Genomic DNA, 25679 nt, shown 5'->3' with positions numbered 1-25679 from the left:
GTCTTTTTGAGACAGGGTCTCCCTGTAGCCCCAGCTGTCCTGGAACTCACTATGCAGACCAGGCTGGCCCTGAACTCACAGATCCGCCTGCCTCTGCTCCCCAGTGCTGGGATTAAAGGTGTGCACCACCACACCCAGCTGGATTTCTTTTTTTCTTATTAGAACTTTGCCCACGTCTCTTTCTCAACCAAAAAGATTGTAAAATGAAATTTTGAAATGTTATGGTCTAACCACTAAAATTTGCAGAAAGAATTCTACTTCTGTTATAAAGTTATCAGTTGTTATTTATTGACAAATACGTTTAGGGTTAAATCTTAAAAGATAAAGGAATCATTATGTGCTTTGATTTTACGTGAAACCTTTATCCCCAGTTGGTATCTAATCCCTGGCTTATCTACACTCTAGAATAAATTTCAAGTGCTTCAACATCCAAGATTAGTTTTGGTACTAGTAGAAGTTTATATAATTTAATCCAAGCATCTAAGGGTTAGACTAACATCTCAGCAGCGGCCTTTACAGCGATAAACAGCTTTAAATACTGGATCTTTCACCATGGAAGGAGCAGCATTCTAACCTCTCCAGAACAGCTGCTCACGTTGGACTGCAGGCTGCAGGCTTCATCAGAACCCTGCTGCCCACAAAGGTCCAGACTGACTCCAAAGCTGCCCTCCTTTCTCTGGCAGGTCTACAATGTCTGGGACTGACTGATGTCTCTCTACCTTCATGTTTTTTATTAGCTTCCTAAAGGAGCCTTTCCCAAAATATGTCCTGCCCATGCTACAGGTCTGCATCCTATGCAAAGTTCAAATTTGTGTACGTAAAAGGTGACATAAATTCTTTGCTGTGCTGTTCTGATGTGATTCAAAGATCCCTAACTTGATGTTCTCAGTGCCTTCTTACCCCAGCTCCTTTCTGAAGAAGGAAGAACCTGGGATTACTGTCTGCAGAAGCCCAGGACCTAGAGAAGGGACAGACTGACTCCCATAGCCAGGGTCCTGGCATCTCACAGGCCCTGAAGACAGACTCAGGTGCTGACTCCCTAGCAAATGCATTCAGAGGACAGATCTTGAGTCCCTGAGAAAGACGGTCCTGTGGTAAAACTGGCACAGGACTTTTCAAAGCCTTCTCCCCAAGGAGCAGGAGGATTTACGATTGCCAGCGATTCAGGCTGAGGGACACAAGGCCCCTCTTGGTCATTCAGTGCCTTAAAATAGCTGGAAATCCTACTCTAAGCCCAAGAGGGAGAAAACCCCCAGTGCTTCAGCTCTGACTGCATTTCCTGTCTTCATTGAAATGAGACATAATCTGATTTTCATAACTTTCTCTAAAGTAATATATTTTCAGTAGCACAGTTTTCTATCTTGTTTTCTGCATTTTTTCAGGTAATGTGGGTAACAGCCTAGTGGGACGTCTCTGCTGAGACAAGGAACAAATCAGATCAAGGTGCCAGGGGAGTCCAGGTGTCGCCCTTCATGAGACACTGGTACTCAATGTGTCCCTTTCCCTTAGGAAATTTGTCAGACGGTGAATTCACAGACAAAACTCCAGTTCGTTCATTCAGTCTCTCATTCATTTATTTAATTTTCACTCTGGATACATTCTAGAGAAGAAAAACAGAAGGCTCTGCTGGTCCTGGGTTACCCACTTCCCCACTCCATCCACCTGCCTTTCTCCTTTCTGCCCCCCAAACCTCTGCCACTCTCTCCTTGGAAGAGTCTCTCTCTCTCTCTCTCTCTCTCTCTCTCTCTCTCTCTCTCTCCCCCTTCCCCCATCCTCCCTCCCTCCCTCCTTCTCTCCTTCTCCAGTGAATGCCATGGACTCCAGGGAGGCTCTGAAGGCCAGGCTTCTTGCTGAAATTCCCTGTGAAGCCGGAGAGCTCCCTTTACCCTCTGAAGGGAAGACGTCATGGAGATCCTGGCTTCTCTCCAGAAGAACAGACATACTTGCTACTCCAGAAACTGAAGGTGAAGATGCAAAGTTGTAAGGCAAGTTCTAAAAGTTCACTTGGAAGGTACGCTACTCCTTTACAAGAAGTTAAGCATGTGTTACTGTGCAGGCGAAGGGCAGACACACCCGAGGAATGGGGTGCCGTGAGCCTTAGGTTCCGATGTGGACAGGCAGCTATTTCCCTGGTGGGGAAGGGGTACCACAGACAATCCAGAGATGCAGAGATTCCTTCGTGGACTCAGAATCCTAACGTCTCCTCTTCCTCCTCTTCTGAGGAGGTAACTCTCCTTACAGCTCAAGGGTAATAAAACACAGGACACAAGGCTCACAACTGTATGAATGTATGTGCACTTGTGCAGATTCAAAATGATCCAAGCAGTTCATCCACAGTGGCAAACTCCTGGCAACTGCATTGGGAGAAACTGGCCAAGGTTAGAACAGGAAGCAAACGCACATTGCGGTCACGGACCGTGGAACTCTAACAGACACAGGAGGAACCAGTACTGCCATGTGACAGAGATTTGCTTTGGTCAAGATCTGAGTGCTAAGAGTTGGAATCCAGCCAAGCATTAGGAACACAGTGTAATTGTGGGTAGCAAGGGTTTGGGGGCCACCGGGGGTGTGGGTAGCTGAGGGGAGAAAAGAATCAGGTCTTGCCTTGGCTCAAAGTCCTTTTGCTAGAAATGAATATTCACCTAGTTGCCTTTCTCTCCTACAGAGATTGTGTTTCCGCAGTAGCCTTCACTCTGACTTTACACAGCAAAATGTGAAACCTTGTTTAAAGCACAGACTCCAGCATCTGCCTCCCATAACTTCCTCTTGGTTCTGTGCCTTGAAGACTGGCTGGAGAAAGGCTTAGGATAACAATCAACCTGCAGCCAGAATATTCAATTCTTTTCATGCAATAAGCTGCTTCCATTGCTGTCTCAGAGTCACTATTGTCTCTAAGTTGTACAAGCATTTACCTGCACAAAAAACTGGTGAGCTATACACAAGCATCATTTAAAAATAAATATTCCAGGTGGGGAGGTTGGAGAGATGGCTCAGTGGTTATGAGTACTGGCTGCTCTTGCAGAGGACCCAGGTTCCAATCCCAGCACCTTCATGGCAGCTAACAACTGTCTGTAACTCCAGTTCTAGGGGATCTGACACCCTCTTCTGACCTCTGCTGGCACTGCATGACACAGGTGCACTTATGTACATATACATGCAGGCATAACACTCATACATATAAAATTAAAATAAAATAAAAAATACTTTTAAAGGCACTGGTCAGATGTAACTTTTAACACATTCTTCTATTAAAGGAACTGGGATGAATAACTTATTGTTGGGTTGAATCAGGAAATACACAAGTAAGTCTTGTACGTGCCAAAAAGAAGGAAAAACAACCAAAAAAGCAAATCTAAAGCGTCAAAAAACAGAAATAAAATCCCATTTAAACAATTAACAATGTCATAGGACACAAAGACCAACTTGGAAAGTTTCTAAAGGCCAGAGCTGGAGAATTTCAACAAAAAACAAACACAGAGAAGTACATTTGAATTATATTCCAAAGTACAAAAATACCCTTAAGCTATACAGAGGTATAATTATGTGAGAGAAAGGCAAATGTCTGGTGCAGAACTGGGCAGAGTACACTCAGAGGCAGGCCCTGCCTCACCCTGGTCAGAGCAGCCACTGGTTTTGAAGAAAATTATGTGAAAAGGTGAGGACAGAATAACTTTCTAGCAGAAACCTGACAGACTGCCCCAGCCACAGGACCAGGCTTCAGGGCTGTGAGGCATCCTGTTCACATGTCCCCCGACAGGCTGTGATGAAAGAGTTACTGTACTCGGTGCTGTGCCTCCCCAAACCCCCTGACCAAATAAACCACAAGAAACATATCAGAAAAATCCTGTTCAAGATGTACCCTCCAGAAACACCTGGACAGCAGCGCCCCAAACTGTCAAGGTCGTGAGAGGAAGGATGGTCTGAGCCTCTGTCAAGGCCCAGAAGAACCAAAGCAGACCTGCCACCTCTGTCAGGTGGGATCCTGCCTAGAGCAGAAGGAAGACCATGGGCAAACCCTAGAGACGGGAGGTGGAGCATGATCTTCGGGGACTGTGACTATGTCTGCATGAGTTTATTAACTGTGACACAGCACCACGGTGACCCAAGATGCTTATAACAGAGCAAGCTCCATCAGAGCACACGAGAACTCTGCAATATCTTGATGCTTTTTCTCTGAAGCTAAAACTCTCCAAAAATGAAGTTTTATTAAAATTTTTTAAATGTCTGCATGACCCTGCCCTCTTCTATTAAGTACTCAACTATTATCATTTAATTTAATCTTATTTAATTTTCCTCTGTGCAGTGGTGATTCATGAGTCGATCAAAGATTTCCTTTCTAAAAATATTATGGAAGCCATGATAGTTTAATGAAAAAGTTCACTTTAATTAAATAGGAAGAAGACACTTCTGCCTGGTCGCTGCTCCCTGGAGGGAGGGAGCATCCAGGCATCTTATTAGCACAGTCCCCTGGCTCCTTCCCTCCGAATCCATTATGGTTAAGGGACCCGGGAGGACAGAACTAGGCAAAGAGGTTCTGGGCAGATGGATGTGCCATAGATGATATTTTTTTCTTTGCTTTAAAGGAGAAGTTATCCATGAGAGAGACCTAAAGGAAATAATTCTTACTTTCTATTTTTCCAGAATGTTCTGGCCAAGTGAAGTCTCTGAGCAGGTTTGATGAACATAGTAAAAGAAAAGCCAATGTACTTGCTAGGATGGCATTGGGGAGGCATTCTCAGACAGAAGGACAAGTATACACGGTAGAAACAACCTTGTGTCTGTCCCTTTGAGAAGCAGGTGTCAGAGAATCATGATTTTACCTCGGCCCTCAGGTCCACACAGGCTCATTCAGGTACTGGGCGTGGCACGGGGCTCACAGGGCTGCCTGTCACTGCGGTGCTCACAGAGGAGTGAATTTTCAGAAGGAAAAGTGATGTGTAAAATAAAGATTAGGGGCACATATAGCCCCATCCACTCATCGTAACTCTGGTAGGGACAGGTCCTGGGGATGCCGTTAAGAATATTGGGGGCGGGGGTGGCTCAGTTTGTAAAGTGCTTGTCTTGCAAGTATGAGGGCCTGAGTTTCTTTTCCCAGAACCCATATAATACACCAAAACAGGGTGGGGTGGCATTTGCTCACAATCCCAGCGCTGTGGATGTGGAGACACAGGGGTTAGGTCTGCTGGTGGACCAGCCTAGTCTACTTGGCAACCTTCAGACCAACGAGAAACCCCATTCCACAAAAACGTGGAGGCAGCTGAGAAACCAAATCTGAGGTTGTCCTCCGGCTCCCATAACCACGCACACGCACACACACATGCATGCGCACACACCCATACACATGCACGCACACGCACGTACTAAAAAATAACAAAGTTCATCACAGGCCAGCAACACCCTTGGTGGGGGAATGGGAGTCTCAGAGGACAGTGGGCAGGGAGGCGGAAGGTCCATCAAGCCCGTACCGGGCAGGCCAGTGGGGCGGGCCATCTTGGAGGACACACAGCTCCACAGGGTCAAAGAAAAGCTTCTGCCAGGAAACCCTTGAAAGCCAAGAGTAAACGTTGGAGTGGATGCTGAAACCTTGGGTGAGGGAGACTGCAGAGGCTTTCTTGCTAAGATAAAGAACTACCTTATGTGGGGTGCAGGAGCAGGAGAGAGCTGGGCTGTGCTGCTCACAGGACAGCCCCTCCCAAGATGGCCTGTTGGGTGAAGGAGGGGCCACAGGAGAATTTAGAGAGGGGCTGATTAAGAACTGAAGGGAGAGGAGTGTCCAGGATGTACCTCAGGTTTCCAGCCCGAGACTCTTAGGGAAGAGGATGTGGGTGTGATTCACAGGCCGGTGTACTCATAAAGCTGGCACTGAAAATTTCAGACGTGTTCATTAATAAATGTGAGAAGTGGCTTAAAAAGTAATGAGCAGAGGTGAAAAATATGTCCACAGGGCCTAAGGCTCTTAGGAGTTAGCAAGCAAACCACAGCTATACAGCATTGGTATGGGAAAACAGGAAAAGCACACTCACGGTCTTCAAGTCAGGGTTCAGAGTGCTACATAAGACAGCATGAAGTAATAATCGGAGCTCGTGACCGGCTATAAACAGACCAAGGGGAAGAAAGAAAACCACCTCCCTCCCAAAGCCACTGGGTCTCTGGTCCATAGGAACAGTGACCAATCTATTCACGGGAACATTCACGTCTGAAAGGAAGAGGGAGATGCTGTTTGTAATTGCCTGAGGTAAACAGGAAATGTGTCCTGTCCCTGGCAGGCCAGATCCTGCCACCCTTCCCTGACACTTCTCAGTTCACCTCACAGGAGGGTCTCAACTGGTCATGGTCACAAGAGATGTTTTTATTCAAATTTTTACTAGTCTTGACTAGGACTATCCTTTGCAAGAGGGTGGTCATCAGTTAAAGGCCTTTTCACTACCTGGCAGGGCTAAAGTGCCCTCCACACAGATTGTTCTTTGTTATTTTTGTTTTGTTTTCTTAAGGTAGAGTCTTACTCCGCAGCCCCAGCTTGGAACTCCCTATGTAACCAGACTGGTCGCAGACTTACGATGATCCTCCTCCTCAGCCTCCACACCCACCTTCTCCGAACTGGGAACTGTGAGATGCTGTTAAATGAATAGACAGTTCACGGATGTCTGGAGAGAAGACACGTGTAAGGCAGTGTGCTTCTGGGCAGGCCTTTGGGTCACAGCCACCATGTCCCAGGCTGAAGAACAGAGAGATTTCTGCTGGTCTGCCTGATGTGGATGATCCTATTTCTGGGAACCACGATTATCTGTACAGAAACTGTTTGCTTTAAATTCTTGATATCTGATCTGAAGGTAGAGAACCCAATTTCCCTAAGTCAGTATATCAACAATGTAGCGCACAGCTCATCAAGGGAAAAGGGAAGAAAGTTGAACAGTTGACACTCTGACACCAGCAACAGAAGCCACAGCAAAAGAATTTACTTTGCATTTCCTTTTGGATCAAACATCTACTTTTTTCATATTTAAGAAAACTAACAGCATTTACTCAGATGGTAATGACTATATGTTACTTTTTCTGGTATGTGTTTGTCTGTGTGTGTGTGTGTGTGTGTGTGTGTTTCTGTGTATGTATTTGTGTGTGTATGTCTGTATGTATGTATATCTGTGTATATCTCTGTGTATATGTGTCTGTGTGTGCATGGTGTGTGTATGTGTGTATATATGTGTCTGTCTGTAAAAATGTGGGTCTGTGTGTGTGTGTGTGTGTGTGTGTGTGTGTGTGGTGCTGGAGACTGAACACAGGCCTCCTGCATGCCAGGCAAATGATCTACCCCTGAGTTACATCCCCACCTTCTTTGCTGGGTTTTTCTTATGTTCATTTCTGTTTGTTTTAAAACGCCTTTGCCAACCATGTATAAGTATTACTTCAAAACTGCAGACCATTTAGTGAGTAATGTACTACAACTTGCCCTGTTATACATGTTTGCATTTATTTTAATCTACTCTATCTTGCATATTTTTTTTCTTGTTTTTGTGCTGTGGCAAATGACTCTGCCTTTTCTAGGGAAATGAAGACTAGCCTCAGTCCATCAGGCAGCGTGCACCAACAGTCCTCCTACCATCAGCGTCCAGCCAGGCCTGGTCACATCCTCGCTAACCTGGCTGCATTTTAAGCATCATGTCTTTCCTTAGTCATGCAGCTGGGCTGATTCTCAACAAACTTGATGAACGCATTTGGACTGTCTGCTGTGACCTGGACAGCACCAGCTTTTTAAGGTTCTTGGACTTTGACTTAGTTTGACCTGCTACTGACTGTAGTCCAATGTACTGGCTTAATAGCTTTACGTACTTGGCTTAGTAGTTTTACATGGTGGGTTCATTGATCATTTCTTCACTCAATACAAGGTCAAAGGCTATGCCCAGGTTGTAGTTAATGATGGGGCCTGATCCACAATCCTTGTTTTGCACCTGATCCCTGAGCTTTATAACATCCAGTTCCTCCCTCTACTCTGTGCTGAGGGTCAGGTGTCTTAAACAGGCTTTTATGCACAGGATCTATTGATTACATGCATTTTAGGAGGGCTGAGGGATTGCAGAGGAAGTGAGTTAATCAGATTGGTAATTTTAGAAAGTAGTGATCATTCATGGGGTGGGGTGAGCAAGGAAAGGGAGAGTCCCCAGAGCCCAGGGGCCAGGCGGAGCGCACTTCCCTATCCCTTGACTAATGGTGTACTTCCTTTATTTAACCCTCACATCTAGGATCTTTGCATAGATTTCATATTTTTTTCATGGAAAGAGGAGAGTTTAAGCAGATTTTCAGCTAAAATTACCAATAAGCCAGCCGGGGAATACTCTAGATGCACCTGCAGCTCCCATTTGGCCCCATTGTCTGTAGTTGAGGCTGAGTCAGAATGACAAAATGCTGGGGCAAGCTGGCTAACTTCCTAGGCAACCCCTTCCTGAGGACATTATAAAGCATATTCCTACTGAGCTTTTAAAAGTGCCATCTGTTGCATGGCTTTGAATTATATTGCTGCTCACCTTAACTGTTACGCCACAAAGAATAATGAATAATTAGACATTTTAAAATCTAACTTTTGGGGCTGGAGATGGCTCAGCAGTTAAGAGCACTGACTTCTCCTGTAGAGGGCCAGGGTTCGAGTCCCAGCACCCACATAGCAGCTACAAACTGTCCTTAACTCTATTTCCGGGGGAATTCAATGCCCTTTTCTGAACTCTGTGACATTGCACAACATGGGTGCACTCACATACATGCAGGCAATACACTCATACACACAAAATAAAAATAAAAAATATTTTTAAAAAACGTCTTTCATACATCACATACATAAATATTTTGGCCTCAGTGAAATAGATTTCTATAATTGTGGCTACCTAATGAAGTAAGCAATTTAGTGTGAATTATTTTATGGACTTCGTAAGACACATGCTTAGCAAATGACCCTCGTAATCCTGATTATGGAAAATGATAATCTCCCCAATGCTTAAATACATTTGTGATTCTTGTGTTCTTGTGACAGCACAGGAAAATGTAACCCCATTGGGTGTTCAGTTCCAAACTCTGCATGTGAAGGAGATGCAGAACAGGGCAGAGGTAAAAATCCAATTTTATGGATGGCATAGGGTGTACATATGTAAAGATCCCTAGTGTTTATTTATATTCTAGATTCTCAATTGAATTACTTCCATAATATATATATATATGTGTGTGTGTGTGTGTATCTTTTTAAAAATCTGCTTTCCTCCCTAACACTTATAAATAGATTCTGCCAATGTCTCTATGATCTGTAAACCAAGAAATGTCATGAGGAAGTTGCTGTAAGTTACTAAGTGCTGAATGAATTACTGGATATTCAATTAGAACAGGTGCAGTTTAACCACGAGGAATTAGCTGCACTGTGTGTGTCTTTGGACCGAGAGCACAAACACCGACATCTCACAGTTTAGAAAAGCCTCCAGCAAAATGACCCCCTCTTTGTTCCCCCTGCCCACCTCACCCTCCTTCCACTCTGTCTTCATTTTTCCTCTGAGTATTCACTGTCACAACAGTGCAACCCTGGCCCTTTCAATGTCACATGGGCCTGGGTAAGCTCTGAGTAGTTTTGGTCAAGCTGGATGCTTAGAAAAATCTCTAAGAAGATATATATGATGCATGCACAGTAGAAAAGTATCTTCCTTGAGATATTAACCAATACAGAGAGAGAGAGAGAGAGGAGGAGGAGGAGGAGGAGGAAGAGGAGGAGGAGGAGGAGGATTTTCCCAGATCTGTGCCTATGTCCTGTGTTCGGTGCCCTGAGATCTGAGGTGCTGAAGAGCACTGAGCATCTCTGTTATATTCTTGCCAGAGAGCTCAAACTTCAGCCACATCAGACTCAGCAGAAAATATTAGATGAGCCAAACGGAGGGACAACCTACCAAACAAGCAATCATTCACGTTCACACTTGACAAGGTCAGAGAGAGGTGGAAGGATGGAAACCAGCAGAAAGAGGAATAGAGGAGGGGTAGGAACCCAAACAGAGTGTATATTCTGGAACAGAATAGACACAGGGAAAATTGGACAAAGCCCAGTAAAGTATGTGCTTTAGCTAATAACCCTGTGTCAACATTAATTTCTTCATTTTGGTCATTGTACTCTGGTTATGCAAGATATTAACTTTGGGAGAAGGCAGAGTGAAGGTTACATGGGACATCTGGACTATTTTTGAAAAACTGTATGAGTCTAAAATTATTTCGAAATGAAAGCTTAAAAAAAATTAAACCCTGAGATTGTTTTGTAACTTTTTTATTGAATTTTTATGTATTTCATACAGAACATCTTAATCATATTTCTACCCCCTTCCCCATGGGCACTCTCCCATATGCCAATGGGGAAGGAAGCATAAAGATGATTGAGAATCCCTGAGATATTTGCCTCAGCTCTCTGGGCACAGCGAAGGTGCAAGGAAGGGGGCAGGAGCCCGAGCAGGCATTGGGCCCTGGGAGCCGGGACCATGAACTTCAGCAGAAGGCTGGCCATCCTTTAAGACTTGGCTGATTCAGAAGGAAGCCCTACTCCCACACCATGAGGTGCTCAAACTCACGTGCCTTGGTCCCAGGGTCCCCACACAGTGACCCTCACACAGAAGAGCAGTAGCTGCCCCAAAGGAAAGAACCATCAAGGGTAGAAACGGCATCAGCAGCATTAAGAAGACCAGATCTGCAGCCCAGAGGATGAAATAAATATCCAGGAGTCCAGGACAAAGACAGTGCTCTTGGGAGAAGAGAGAGAAACCACCATGCAGGGGACCCCCAGTGTTCCCTCAGTTCTCTACCCGGGTTTTTTAGCACTCTGCACAGCAGCTCCCTTCCACAGAGCCCAGGGGAACAGGGAAGAAAGGGTGATAGGACAGTGAAAATCCAGCCAGCCCCATCTCAGGGAGGTGACAGTGTCTCTGTGGCAGTGACACCGGGCTGACAGCTGGTGATCATGAAATGAATCCGTGAGTCTCCTCTGCAGTCCCCTCCCAAAGATCTAAGACCCACTATAAACATCAGAGAGCTGCGGTGGAGCTTGTCTTGAAGCTCCTTCCAGTCCTCAACTTTGTCAAACCCTTTGAAACCTGGAAAATGAGAAAACCTGTCACAGCAGAGAGTTAGGTAAGGCACGCTGGCATCTGAATGCTAGTCAGATCCTGGACACCGAGGCAGAAATAGGGTGGTAGCAAAAACTACAGAGATGTAAAGACTTGAAGGTTAGGTTCTTAGAATTTCTGTCAGCTCATTTGTAATAAAGTCACACATCACGTGAAGCCCTAGCCATAGGGGGTGTAGCACACAAGGGAACCCCTCTACTGTCTTCCCAACTCTTTCATAAAGGAACAAAACCAACCAGTGATATCAAACAACCACACCCAAGACACAGGCACGCTGACTTAAATGTGGCTATGTGTCTAGTGTCCCTAGTGACATGTTTAGTGACCTCACAGAATTATAATAGTAACCTGAAGTGTCCACGGATGACTCAGTATGTAACCTGCTTATCTTGCAAGCACAGAGACCCTAGAACAGAACCCATGCCAAGCCCAGGCCTGGCAGTACAGCTTTGTAATGAAAACGCAGCAGAAGACACAGGTGGATTCCTGGGGTTTCCTGGCCAACAAACCCAACTGGTGGGCATCCGGTAATGAAAGACTCTGTCTCAGGAGGTGGACAGGCCCTGAGGATGAGCTCGGCCAGCGTCTGAGCTCAGGCTGCCATGAGCACACGCATGCAAGTGCGCACTCATCCAGATATGCACGAACACACGCAAACACACCTGCACGTGCAGACAAACGCACGCATAGAAATGAAGCTGGGTGGGAGACCCGACGCTGTTTCTGAACAGTGAGGCTTCGGAGGGAAGTCTCTGGAGTGTGCTGACACAGCTGCCCTTCCTCTGCAAGGTGGCAAGAGGGCACAGAAGACAGGCCACAGCACGGGGAAGAGGGAGACTAGGCTTCCAGAGCCCCTGTCACAATTCCTTTACTTCAAAGGAATAACCAACACCATGCCCCCCCACCACACACACTGCCCCTCCACCCAGGCGAGCCATCACCATACCCATTCTGCATGAGAGATAGAGGAGATCCATGCAAGTGCACGCCTGAGCTACTGCTTTTCATGGGGTAGGGGGAGCTCTGGATCCAGGGTGAGGCTGAATTTCTACTGCTTGATCTCTCTCTGGGCAAGACTTAGTCTCAGTTTGCCCTGCTTCTCATCACTGACCCCCTGGCTTCTTTGCTAACCAAGATAAAAAAGGTGTTATCCACTATGTGAAAGAATGCTCATTTAAATATTTCAGGAGATTTCCCTAAGCCTAGCCTGTGTAAGCTGAAATACCCTGCCCAGCTCCCCCCATAGGAACTGTGCCCCATCCCCTGGTATCTCCTTGAGAGCAGGGACTCCAGGCAGGATTTCCTCCACCCACCTAGCACCCTAATTCCCATAGGGCATGCCCCAACAAGGCAAAGGGTATGAGGAAAGGAAGTGTGAGCTCTTTCTGTGGTAAAAGGTATAACTAGAAACAGTCTCCTTTCCAACAGATCATTCCATTAACCAAAGATTAAGAGACAGACACACTCCAGTGGGCTTTGCATGTGCATTAAGCTCAGGAGCCTAATGGCATCTTCATCATGTCATCATGGATTGCCTGGGTCCGGTGTGTACAGGGGCTGCATAAACTTGAGCATCCCCAGGGTCAAGTGAAATCCACTTTTCTCAGTGGAGGGAGAATCGTTTTAAGGATAGGGTGGGGATAGGGTGCAGGGAATATGAGTGGAATAACATTTTATGGGAAAGTCCATTGCCCTTTAGTGACAATGTCACTTAGTGTTCACTTTGAACTACATTCCAGGCATCTGTGCCCCACTCGAGGAAGCCTAACCAGATGCCATCTTTGCAACAGTGGTCCCTAGCATCTCATAGAACATTCTAGAATAATCTGTCTTCTGCAACATTGTTTTCCAGCTATGAGGAAGCAGTGGCTGTTGTAGACAGTGATCTCTGACCAGTGTGAACTCAGCTCTGCTTCTGCCCTTTGAACTTGACAGTATGGAACCGTCAGATGTCTTCTGTGAGATACCTGCACGTTTCGGTTTTCAGAGAAACTGCCCAAAGAAACCGAAATGTTATTTTAATGCCAAAGGTAAATATGTTTTCTGCTAAGAAATTTGATTTCCCAACAGCATGCCTTTCCTTGCTCAGAAGGACTCAGGCCACCACATCCATTTGGTAGAGAGATGCTTACAGGTCTCAAACACAGTGGCTTCTCAGCCTCCCTTAACCAATAGTCACAGTGCTATAGTTACTTTACTTTTCCAGTTGCTGCAAAAAAAATACCCTGAAAAAGCAAATTAAGAAAGCAAGGTTTTATTTAAGCTCACAATTCAAGGGCAAAGTCCGTTGTGGCACAGAAACCAAGATGGCAGGAACTTGAGGCAGGTGGTCACATGAATTCACAGCCAGGACTCAGAGAGAGGAAAGCTCATGTTCACTAGGCTTTCCCCTGGTTATTCAGCCCAGGACCCAAGCCCAGGGAATAGGACCACCCACCTTTAAAGCAGGTCTTCCCCCTCAATTAAACTAATCTAGATAACCCTTCACAGGTGTGTTCAAAAGCTAACCTAACCTAAAGAACCCCTCACGGGTGTGCCCAGAGGCTAACCCAATCAAGGTGATCCCTCCCTGGTATGTTTAGAGTCTATGCAAATCTAAATAATCCTGCACAGATGTGTCTCAATCTAGATAACCCATCTCAGGTGGGAGCAGAGTCTTGTCTCCTGAGAAGTCCCAGAGCCTGTCAAGTGGACTGCCAATGTGAGTAATCACATCTGTAACACTGGCCTTAGCTTTGTCTGGCCCCTTTGTTCCCAGAGCACTTGGATTTCAGACACATGTTCTGCTCCTAGAAACGCTCATGGTCCTGTTGCCTCAAAGTGGGAGAGCAGAGGCCGGGGTAAACCTTCTGCCATGTTCCTCTCTTGACCACACAGAACCGGGTTGGTTGATGGTGATTATCAGCTTGATGGGACGGACTCACCTAAGTGACAAGCCCCCCGTTGTACCTATTGCCAGAGATGCTTGAAGTGGGAAGACCCACCGTGCAGGTGAGGAGCACCATTGCATGGTCTGGAAGCCTGGACCAAGTACAAAGAGAGAACCAGGCAAGCATCATCCCTCATGTTTCCTGGCTGTCCATACAGTGTGACCAGCTGCCTCTAACTGCTACTGCTCCTGTCTCCCTTGCCATAATGATCTGCCCTCAGATCAGGAGCCAAAACACATCCACCCTTCCTTCATTGCTTTGTCAGGTTTCAGTCACCACAATGAGAACAAAAATAGCAGAGTACAACAAACAGATCCCAGAGTGCTGCTAAATTGCGATGAACACAAACACAGACCAACCTGAGGCCAGTTGCTTGCAAATGATGGATTGGTTTAGGCAAACATATGAAGAGTATACTATAACATTACAACATCTTTAAAAAGTGCTTTTATTTATGCCTATCAATAAATGTATAGGTCACATACTTCATATATTGGCAAATAACTTGTTCAAATAATTTGGTAAATAGTTTATAAATATTTAAAACATGCTAAAGCAATCAGCGACATTTATGCTTGTATAATGTTTCAAAAATACTTAATAACACTATGAAGGTATTTTATGCAGAAGAATCACCTCACTTTGTTGTATTAAAATATAAACAGAATTTACTCTTGTAGTGGCTGTTATGTACATTGTTATACTGGAAGTTAATGTCTCAATTCTTAAAAGTGATTCTGTGTCCCCGAGAAACTTTGTAACTCTGAATAAATATTAAAAATGTGGAGCGTTAAGAAGTGAATGAATGTAAGGACCACATCCAATTCCCCAGTGCTTAGCTGGTATCTATGAAATGTGAGTAGACCATCCCTCAGAGATGGGCATAGCTCAACTGGACCACCAACTTCTTTCCTTAAAGTTCATCTTCACAGCTGGTGTTTGGATCTGTCTCCTGTGATCACATGATTCCTCCGCTCCTGACAGCACAGCTGGCTCCTCTGAATTCACACTGTCAGATTCTGTTCTGTTGGCCTGTGCTGTTTGCTGTGTTTCAGCTGCAGCTAAACTCTGGACTGCTGCCCAGGAAGCCTCACTGCTACACCCCTCTGTTACCACTCCCCTCCCATCCAAAGTCTTCCTTCTAGACTGCCATCCGTATCACCTTCCTCCCTGTATCTGACAGAATACAGTTTGATTGGCTGTCTCTGTACAATTCAAAGGTAAGCCTGGGAGAGATGAGTCCCAATCCAGAGAAAGGTCTAAAGTAGCCTAGTGGACAGTCTGCATTCCCTAGGGGGGCACACAAGGAAGGACCCTGTCTCTCCAGTGGGTTATCTGTCAGGTCCTCATGTCACGTAGCACAGAGGAGATTGAGCCACTCCTGTACCACTAAGACCAAAAGGACCTGAAAGAAACAACTTAAAGACGGATTTATTTTGGCTCACGGAACCAGTGGGTATCACTCAATCCTGTAGGAGAAAACGTGGCTAAGCAAAACAGTTTATCTCATCCTGGCTCAGAGAAAAAGAACAGGAAGGGATCAGGAAACGTGCTCCCACAGGGACAGGCCCTCAGAGACCCACTTCCTCCACCATCTCCCAATAATCTATTCAGATATTTAGTCCATCAGGGCATTGAACTGTTCTTTAGGTCAGAGCCCACATGGTGTAATCATCTCTGGAATCATCCTCACAGACACCCCAGTGGTGTTTTTGGTAATCTCCTAAGTGCTTCCTAATCCAATCAAACTGGCAGTCATAATGAACCATCACAGACAGGGGCTCTGAGACCAGCCAGGAGGGATGTCATTACTGACCTCAATTAGGGCAGAAAAGCAGGAGGCTTTCCTTCAAGGAATGGAGTGGAAAAGCCTTCTGGACTCCTGGGATATAAAGAAAGTGAGCACTACAAGGGCACACCCAAACTGTGAGGTTCGGGATGACACCGTGATCGCCAAGAAGCAGAGGATGTTACCGCTCTGCATGAAGCTTTTAGAGAACACTCTCTGGTGGCTAGCAGGTTCCACGGTGCACGGACTTTGTCTACAAGAACTTACAAAACCCTAGCTGGGATTAAATTTCCTCGAACTGGAGAAGAAGAGTGTTTTAAAAACAAACAGTTGTGCTCTTTGGTATTCTTTAGAAAGACGGTAACAGATGGCATCTATGCCCTGTTCAGCAGCACAAGATTCTTGTGTGGTTTTGATGAAAACTCACTCCCAATATTTTTAAAGAGTATGTCTTAGCTCACTGATAAATGTCAGGCTATGCTTAGTCTGCATAATCAGAAACAGGGCTTATTTCAAAATCATCCTAGTATAATTGGTCACTGGTGGCCTTTTCTACTGACCTCACACAACAGGCATGAGAGACATACATCCCAGTTGGAGAGGACATGCCAAGAAATTAGTTTAAAGATTTAATATAAACGTTGTTTACCAATCTTAAGAATGAACACCTGGATCCCTTGGGTTTCCTAGGAGGCAGCCCAAGGCAATCGTTTATTTCAGCTCCCACAGGCATATTTGTACAACACATTCAGAATGTTATCCAAAGACTTCAGAGAATTAGCATGAAGAGTTATGAATTCACAACTTCTTCTAAGAGTGTAGGTTCCTCTTCACAGTTTTGATTGACAGCTGTCAAAAATACTCATAGTTCTCATTCCAAACTACAGCTGCTAAGATTCCAAAGCATACAAAATCCACAATCAAATAAGGATAGTGCATCTTACTGTAAATTGTAATATTTATTTTCTCAGAATCATATCCAAGACACGAAGCCAATCCAGTGTCCCATTCCTTGACTTATGTCCCAGTCTCCTGGACTGGTCTCAGAAGTAGAAAGGACTGACAGACACTTGGTCTCTGCTAGCTACTAATATTTAAAGGGAAGTTTATTCTACCGAATTAAAAACATGCTGTTCTATAGCTTTATTCTTGAACAAACATCGGCCCCTCAAAGGAACACAATCTGAGCCTTGTTCTAGGAACTCTTCTAGGCTTTGATGTTGGCAGAAAGTGCCTGTCTTCCCTCAGAGTGTCACTGTTTTGGAAAGATGTAGAACTCAGCTAGAGGATGTTGGTCACTGAACATGGGTCCTGGAAGGTTTAGTCCACCTCTGCATCCAGAATGACATTGTTTCTTGGTTGGGGCCATGTGAAAAGCTGTGCTGCAAGGACCAGAGGCTGACCCATCATGGCTACCGTGCCTTCCCCACCACAGTGGATGGTGCCCTCTGAGGTCTGAGCACACACTGACCTCTCCTTCCTTAAGCTGCTTCTGTGAGGTATTTTGTCATCATGATGAGAAGCATAACCAATAACTCAGCTAGGTTTTTAACCTGTTAAAACTTGTGACTGGGGCTGGAGAGATGGCTCAGTGGCTAAGAGCACTGCCTATTTGTAAAGAGGACCTGGGTTCAGTTCCCAGCATCCACATGGCAACTAACAACCATCCGTAACTCCAGTTCCAGGGTATCCGATGCCCTTTTCTGACCTCCTCAGGCATTGTCCGACATGGGTGCACTTACATACATGCAGGTAATACACTCATACACATAAAATTAAATAAAAATAGTAAATACAATATTTTTAAAATCTGTGACTGTGTCAGCATCTCTAACCCCATTCTCTTTAGCACAATCTGCTCTTCATCAGGGAGCTTGATTGGACAGGTAGATTCTAACCATCCATAGACCCCCAATCCCTGCCACACTGTTACTTTGAGGAATTATTGCTAAGTTTCCCCTGAAGTTCTCTATATATTGGTGAATACCAAAATGCTGTTATTATGAAACTTGTCAATAATCTAAATTTGAACACAAAGTAGTTCCACAGTTAGCCTGTTGCTTCTTCAAAGAGCAGGCTATTTTTACAAACACATTCCCCCTACACATTTGATGTTGAGCATAGAAATATGGAGAAGCATTAAAATTAGAAGAAAAGGGTTGGAGAAATCCCTCAGCAGTTAAGATTGTTTCTTCTTCTTTCTGAGGATCTGAGTTCTGCTCCTAGCACTGTGTTGGGCAACTCGCGACCACCTGTAACTCCAACTCCAGGGATATGAGACCGTCTTGCTGACATCATCAGGCACCGTATACATGCTTCATACACAACTCCATACAAATAAGGAATCTTTAAAATGAGAAAAGAAAATGCTGTAAACCCACGTAATCTGAATCATTTTCCTGTTGATTGAATTGTCTTGATAGATTATAAGAACAGAGACCCTGGGTTACTGATAAGGTATTTCCAGAAAGGAGAGCAAAGAAAACAGAGGAAAATGGTTCAAGTAATTTAACCAACAAAAACTGCAATAAGCAAGCAAAATCCTGCTGACAGCAAGAAAAACATGTTTTTTTAATTTTATGTGTATGCATGTATGGCCTGCATGTAGTTAAGTGCACCTGTGTCATGCAATGCCCACGGAGGTAAGAAGAGGCTGTCAGATCCCCCTGGGACTGGAGTTGTCAATGGACAATTGTTACTTTGTGGGTACTTAGATTAGAATACAGGTGTTCTGCAAGAACAGTCAGTGTTCTTAACTGCTGAGCCATCTCTCTAGCCCCAGAAAAGCATGTTACTATTCTCATAAAAATAAAATAAAAATACAGGGGCTGGGGAGATGGCTAATTGGATAAGAGCCCTTTGTTCTGCAAGCCAAGGACCAGAGTTCAATCCCCCAGCATCCATGCAAAAATCTGGCCGTGACTGTGCACAGCTGTAACTCCAGAACTGCAGGGTGGAGACAATTGGATCCTGCCGGCTTATTGACCAGCCAGCCCAAATGTGAATTTCCTGTCAGTTCAGAGACCCCGTCTGAGACGGCCAGTCTTGTCACCTTAACACACCTAAGAAGAACCCTCAATTGAGGAACTTCCTCTATCTGACTGGCCTGTGGATATGTCTGTGAGGCATTTTCTGGATTGCTAATCAATGTATGAGCCCAGACCACTTTGGGAAGTGGCATTCCTGGACAAGTGGACCTGGGGTGTTTATGAAAGGTAGCTGAGCAAGCCAGAGGGGCAAGGCAGTGAGCAGAGTTCGCCATGGTCTCTGCTTCAAGCGAGTTCCTGCTTTGGCTTCCTTTATGATCAACTGTAGCCTATAAGCTAAGTAAATATTCTCATTCCAAGGTTACTTTAGACCACTGTGTCAAGGCAGTGATGTGCAGATTAATCAAGGTAGACACCTTGGGTCCTGCTTGCTTCTGTGTGTGCATTCAGAGGTACAAATACCCCTAACCTGAAGTGCATGCACCTTGCACACACACACACACACACACACACACACATGCAGAGAGAGAGAGAGAGAGAGAGAGAGAGAGAGAGAGGAGAAACATAATGATTATGATATTGCTCATGTGTCCAGATGACTGTTAAAGTATTTATGCTTTATCAAATGAGTTTAAAGTCTTTCACAAGAAACAAACCATTTCTAGAGAAGTGGAAGTCCTAGACACAGCTCACTACACATCCTCCTCTGCCGTTTCTCTAAACCCATCCTTCTTATAAATCTGTGATAAAATCCCTCCCTGTACATAATTTTATTGTACATATCATCGCCCTGATAACAAGCATCACAGTTACTTCCTATTTTCCATGTTTTGGAGGGATTTTTCCATGGAAACCGATGCACATTATTAGGAGCACATTTGCAGACACATATCCTGCAAGTTGGGAACATTTTCTTAAGCTGGCTACATGTTGCTAATTTGCATTTCCTAATTATACTGATTTTTATTACCATCAGTAGTTTGTAACTTTTCACTTTCCCACATTCCCCAATGTTTGGACTCTTTTCTTGATGCTTAACTGTCATCAATTTTAAATCAATTCAGTGCCAATGGCTTTTTCAGTTGCATTACCTGGCTATCTCGGTGTCAAGCTCAGGTCCAGCCAGGGTCCTGGGCCCTGGTCTCTCTACCACACAGTGTCCTTCATGATTCCATCAGCTTGTGGCTTATGACTGTCACTATCTGATCCGGCTGTCAGAGGCCCTCACTCATCTTTGAATCTTTAAAAAAAATTTCATGCAATTCAAACTTACCGGTTTTATAACATTTTGTATTTTTAAAAATTCACCTTCTTTATTTTTACTCTATGCGTGTGAGCGTTTTGCCGCATGTCAATGTGTGCGTGCACTGCCATGGAGTCAGAAGACAACATCGAGCATCTGGAACTGGAGGTGCACTTAACTGTGAGCTGCCATGTGGGCTGCTGGAAACCAAACCCACGTTCTCTGCAAAAGAATCCTGTACTCTGAACTACTGGGTCAGTTTTTGCACATTTTTCACTTTGCTGGTAAATATTCCATTAAGTTCCTAAAAGTTTTCTCTATCTAAATTCACAAATACACTTTTTATATTCCTCTCCCAAATTTGTAATGGTTTCCCTGTTTACATTTAAGATTTTAATCTATATGAAATTTATTTGGGGATAAGATGTGCCTTAACAATTTAATGTAAACAATTCTAAGTAAGCTCATCGGGTCATGTAAAAATCAAGACATCAAAGTAGTCAGGTAACTTATTGGGAAGAAGAGGTTGTCATCAGGGACTGAAGGGGAAGAGAGAGAGTTATGATGGCAAAAATGACTAAAATTCTTTAAACACACACGAAACTGTCAAAGGATAGAACTGGAAAACAGAATTCAATATCATTAAATTCCACAGGAATGGGGCTGCTTTGACGCTGTGATACCTCTGGCTTCGAGGCTTTGTTCTTTACTTCAGATATCATGGGCTGCAAGCAGAGTGGTAATGTCCGGGACCAGAGTCCTGGCCCAGCTTTGAACCCCACCTGTGTTGTAGAAAAATGCATGTCCCTGCATGATAAGCTAAACAACAATTGAGGAAAAATGAAGTCATGTGCTGCTCAGCAGTATAGCTTCTGGAAGTTTCTCTGCTTCATTTATTTAGGTGTTTCCATTGTATTTTGGATATTTAAAAATCTCACAACAGAATTGTAAAGTTCTCAAACATTTAACTTGATGTGTACACACACACACACACACACAAATCCTGTTGTACATATACAAGTTTGGGTTTGGGTCCCACGTATTTTGTTGCACTTACATTTAATAATTGTTTTATCTCTTTATTAAAGCATTTTACTTTAAGTTGCAGTTTTGCTGATTATAATATTGCTAAAGCAACCACCATTCTTTGAGATGGCATACACTCTACACTCTAAGTTTTAATATTTTATCTGTTACTGTCTCATTATTGGATGACTGGCTTGCTTTATGCAGTGACGTTAGTTTTTTGATGATTTTATTTAGAATGTTGTCTGTAATTTCTTGTTTTCTGATTTCTTTCTTATGTGATGGTTCTGTGTTCTATTTTTTTTATTGTATGGAAATGACAAGCTTTTCACTGTCCTGGGCTTGTTCCAAGTCCAGGAGCCGCATTCTGTCAGTGCAGTACTCTTCGCTCCTGGCCCTCAGGATGGCTTTAGACTATTTACAAGCTCTGGGGAATGCTTCTTTATCTCCAGAATGCACTTTTTCTTTCCCCTGCTAAGCCAATCAGAACATACCAGAAACTTCCGCTTTTATGCAGGCATGAAGGTGCCCTGGTCTTCTGCTTGCCCTGGGATTTTGGCACACATGAGGGGTTGGGCTGACCCCATTCTCTGGCACACTTGAATTAACCGTCTCAACCTGTGGCTCTGATTACCAAGGGGTTCTGCTCAGTGCTGCTTCTTCTCTCGATCCTGTAGAACCCTCAGGCCACCAGAGGCACACTGAGATTTCTTCCTTCACAGTGGGAGCTCTAGCCAACCCTGAGGCCCCTGGAGCTCTGCGCTTGTGAAGCACCCACAAGCATGTGAGGCCCCAGGTCACCAGAAACCATCAGTAAGTCAGAACAGGAGGACGGGACCAACACAGGGGCACAGAATATCAGAAACCAGGTTTGTTTTCAAAGTAGTTAAGCTTTGAGACCATCTGAAACACAGCAACAGGTAACTGGGACATGTCAAATTTCTTTAGAGGGTGTGGACTTAACAATCAGCATTGGGCAATTTTTTTTTTTTTTTTTGAAACAGTGCCTTCCTATAGCCTTAGCTGCTCTGGAACTCGATATGTAGAACAGGTTACCCTGGACCATACAGAGATCTGCCTGCCTCTGCCTCTGCCTCTGGAGTGCTGAGATTAAAGGTATGTGCCACCATGCTCCACTAGGGGTGACTATTTTTAAAATATGTAGTAGCCCTACTATCACAGAGGCCATGTATGGACAGCAGATGTCTCCACCATAACCGGGTCATGAGCCTCATCTACAAGTAGGTCAGGGTGCAGGGAGACTGTGCATTTAAGGTGGGGAGTCCCAGGCCTGAGAGGCATGGCGTGAAGCTAAGCCACGGCCAGTCCTGTGTCTGAGGGGTACACGGCATCTCTACTCTCGGCAGTGACTCTAACAGTCAGTGCTGCAGGCTTTGGAAGCCAGAATAATCCTCTGTACCATTCACTGCCGCAACTCTTACCTATCCAGCTCACAGCAAGTGCCAGATGCACTGCCCCCTCTGCATTTACCACGTGTGCTGCTCAGCACAGTCCTCGGCCCTGAACCCACATGTGTGCTTTGCTGTGGGTTACTTCCTGCACCATTACCGATAGCATACAAATGGGGGTGGTGTTTGTCTTTTCTAAAGCTCTATAAGTAAAAACTGGGAACTTCAAACCATCAAAACTGAGATTCTTACTTAAAAGCTGTCTCCCAGTCACAAGTCCATACACAGACACCCAGAATGCCCTGGGGATTATTTGAATAGTTCTTCCATGAGGCTCGCCAGCATCGGATACACTCAGGGCAGTACACAGTGGAGGGAGTGGAGGGGTGATTTGAAATAAGAATCTCAACTCCAAAACTCGGTGGCTCAAGACTTTCGGTCACTGGGTATGAGCTCAGAACTTGAAGAGTGTCATCTTTTAGTGATAATGCCAGGCCTCATTTGAATACTGTAGACATTGACACTCGGTGCAGGAGGTAGCCTATAGCACAGCCCACATTGAAAAATTGTTAGAAACTTTTTTCTCGTATAAATTCACTCCATAAAGCAATCACCCCTAAAGGCTACTGTTAATAATGACATTCAATTTTACTTATAAGACAAAGGGAACTATTTCGAATAGACAACACCTAGGTGATAAATTAATAAGCACAGGGTGATCATGTCGGAAACAGGTTTAAATTTTTTAAAAATGAGCAGGAAGCCTGTGGCTTGTCCGGTCTTAAGACTGAAGTCCCCTGTCCTTACACGGCTACTCTCTCTGAAACCGCCCACACGGCCTCATCACCCCATCTGTCTGGACCTGCTACTGCCCTGCTTGTCATCATGTCCACATAATTCCAATTATGACTTTGAATGTCATTCGCCTTGCAGTGCAGCCTCTGGCTTTCCTTCCTTACTACACACACTTCTCTGGAGAAGGCAGGGTTATCCTGACGCCAATGAAGATGTTTGTTTATATATTAGTTTCCTGATCTTCACAGATGGGAATCTATCAAATGCATTACTTTTCAGAGTCCACTTAAGAAGATCTCTAGGCCAACAAGAGGGGGGGAAACATCCTGCATTAAAAGTTCCCTGAAAAAGTAAATCACCTAAAGTCTCACAGGAAGTGAGGGCTTGGCTTTAAGGCCCGATTCACCACCACTTTGTGGCCAGTCTTAGCACCAATTTACAAACTTTTCTTCCAAGCTGAGTTTCCACCCCATCTAGTGGAGGTAGAGAGACACGTGCATATAAAAATGGTTATGCATGTATAATGATGACATGCCAAAATAGAGACTTAAATATGGATAGATTAAAGCACTGCATAGTGCCCAAGGTGATTTACTTCTGGGAGGAATAGCTGTGGTGTGGGGTATAATTACTGAATAAATTAAAGCTGTAGACTTGGAAGGACGGAATGGGGAAGCTTAGAGATCTGGAAGAAGTTATGACTTTCTGGTCCTAAAATGTTCAAGAGCCATGCAAATTGGAACCATCAGTTCCCAGCCCATAGGAAATTGTTTTTCAATGTGCTATAGATTTGCCCATCCCCAGGAGTCCTGTGTTTCCATCCTGACAAGGCAGCTCCAGGCACATATGTGTGTGTGTGTGTGTGTGTATGTGTGTGTCTGTATACAACTATACATATACAAGTATATTTGAAACAATGAATTTGCACCAGAAAAATTCTGTGTTCAGTTTCATGGCAAGTCCAACCAGAGCCATAGAAAATGGCTCTGTTCTCATGCAGGGCTCAGGGCCAGGCTTGTCAGCAATTACCTTTATTAGAAGGGTGGACTCCAGTGCCATGGCTGGGATCCAGAGCAACCTGCAGGCTTGGAGCTTTAAATTTAATACAACCCATATTTTAAGCTGTTTCATGCTAATTTTTTTCTGGTTTTTAATGGCCACTTCATTTCTAGAGCACCTCTCATAGTGTATACAGGATAATCCCTCCCCCTTTTAATGTCTTCATGAGCTAATGCTTTGAAAAGATTATTACATCATTTGAAGCACTTTTATTTATTTATTTTTTTTAATTTTTTATTTATCTTTTCCACAACGGCAGAAAAAATGAACTCAGCCTGTATTAATGGGGGCCCAGCCTTTCATGTGGTATAAGACTAAGTAAATAATGTAAACTACACATTTTGAAAACAATATTTTAAGGATTATATTAAGAAAGTGTTTGAGAGACGATACTTAAAATGTACTCTTTGTTTCAAATCTGTAACAGTATGGCGCTGCGCTTGCAGTAGGATATTCTTAATGTAAAGGGATCCTGTCCGTACGTGGGAAACACTAACGATAAGACAGTTTTATCAGCTCCGTAGTTCAGTTTGAAGCAGGAAAGTTAAATGCTCATCAAAAAGAAATGTTTCAACCTGAAATATAAGAAAAATTCTTCAAACGAATTCTGAAAAAACTTCAGGTGTTTGGGCATTTTATGTTTCTTTAAAATATTGCAAATATGTCTTGAAAGTATTAATTAAATAAGTATTTTAATAATATTTAATGAGAATTAAATGACAGGGCTGGAGAGATGACTCGGTTGGTAAAGTGCTTGCACACAAAGCATGAGGAGGTGGGTTCAGATCCCCAGAACCCACATAAAAAGCCAGGCCTGGTGGTGTGGACCTGCAGTCCCAGCACTGGAAGGCGGAGATGAGACAGAGGACAGCTGGAGCATGTTGGCCATCCACAGTAGCAGGTACCAGGTTCAGTGAGTGACTCTCTCAAAACGTAGACAGCAGGTGATTGAAGAAAACATCTAACAACCTCTGGCCTCTACACGCATGTGCGCAAACCTGCATACACACATGCCTGCACACATGAAATGTATACATACACACAGATGAATGGACAAGCCTTGCCATTGGTTACTTGTCAATATGCATGGCAGAATCTAGTTATGGTTTAAATTATATGTGGTTTTTGAAGGTACCGGATTTCAGACTCGCAGCATCCAAACACCCCCTCAATAATTCAAAGTGGGAACCACTAAACGTTCCTGATACTTCTGGGTCCACGTGCTTCCACCGCCTGGCCCCACAGCGCAGGGCCCTGAGCCCGGGAGGCCACCCTTCTCTTCAGGGTGGACAGCAGAAGCCTGCACTCC

At 44.4% G+C, this 25679-nt stretch overlaps 1 protein-coding gene across 1 annotated transcript in view; it reads right to left on the bottom strand.

The window, feature by feature from the left end:
* LOC103731132 (CUB and sushi domain-containing protein 1-like) overlaps nt 1-25679 on the bottom strand; it is a gene marked incomplete at its 3' end in the record, with an annotated part of 1440296 nt that overhangs the window by 869839 nt on the left and 544778 nt on the right. The gene's annotated exons all lie outside the window — the stretch shown is intronic.

This window comes from Nannospalax galili, unplaced genomic scaffold (genome assembly GCF_000622305.1).
Source record: "Nannospalax galili isolate Female #2095 unplaced genomic scaffold, S.galili_v1.0 scaffold1234, whole genome shotgun sequence".
In the NCBI taxonomy this organism is placed as follows: Eukaryota; Metazoa; Chordata; class Mammalia; order Rodentia; family Spalacidae; genus Nannospalax; species Nannospalax galili.
The sequence above is the reverse complement of the archived record's forward strand: the minus strand, read 5'-3'. Positions and strand labels throughout refer to the sequence as shown.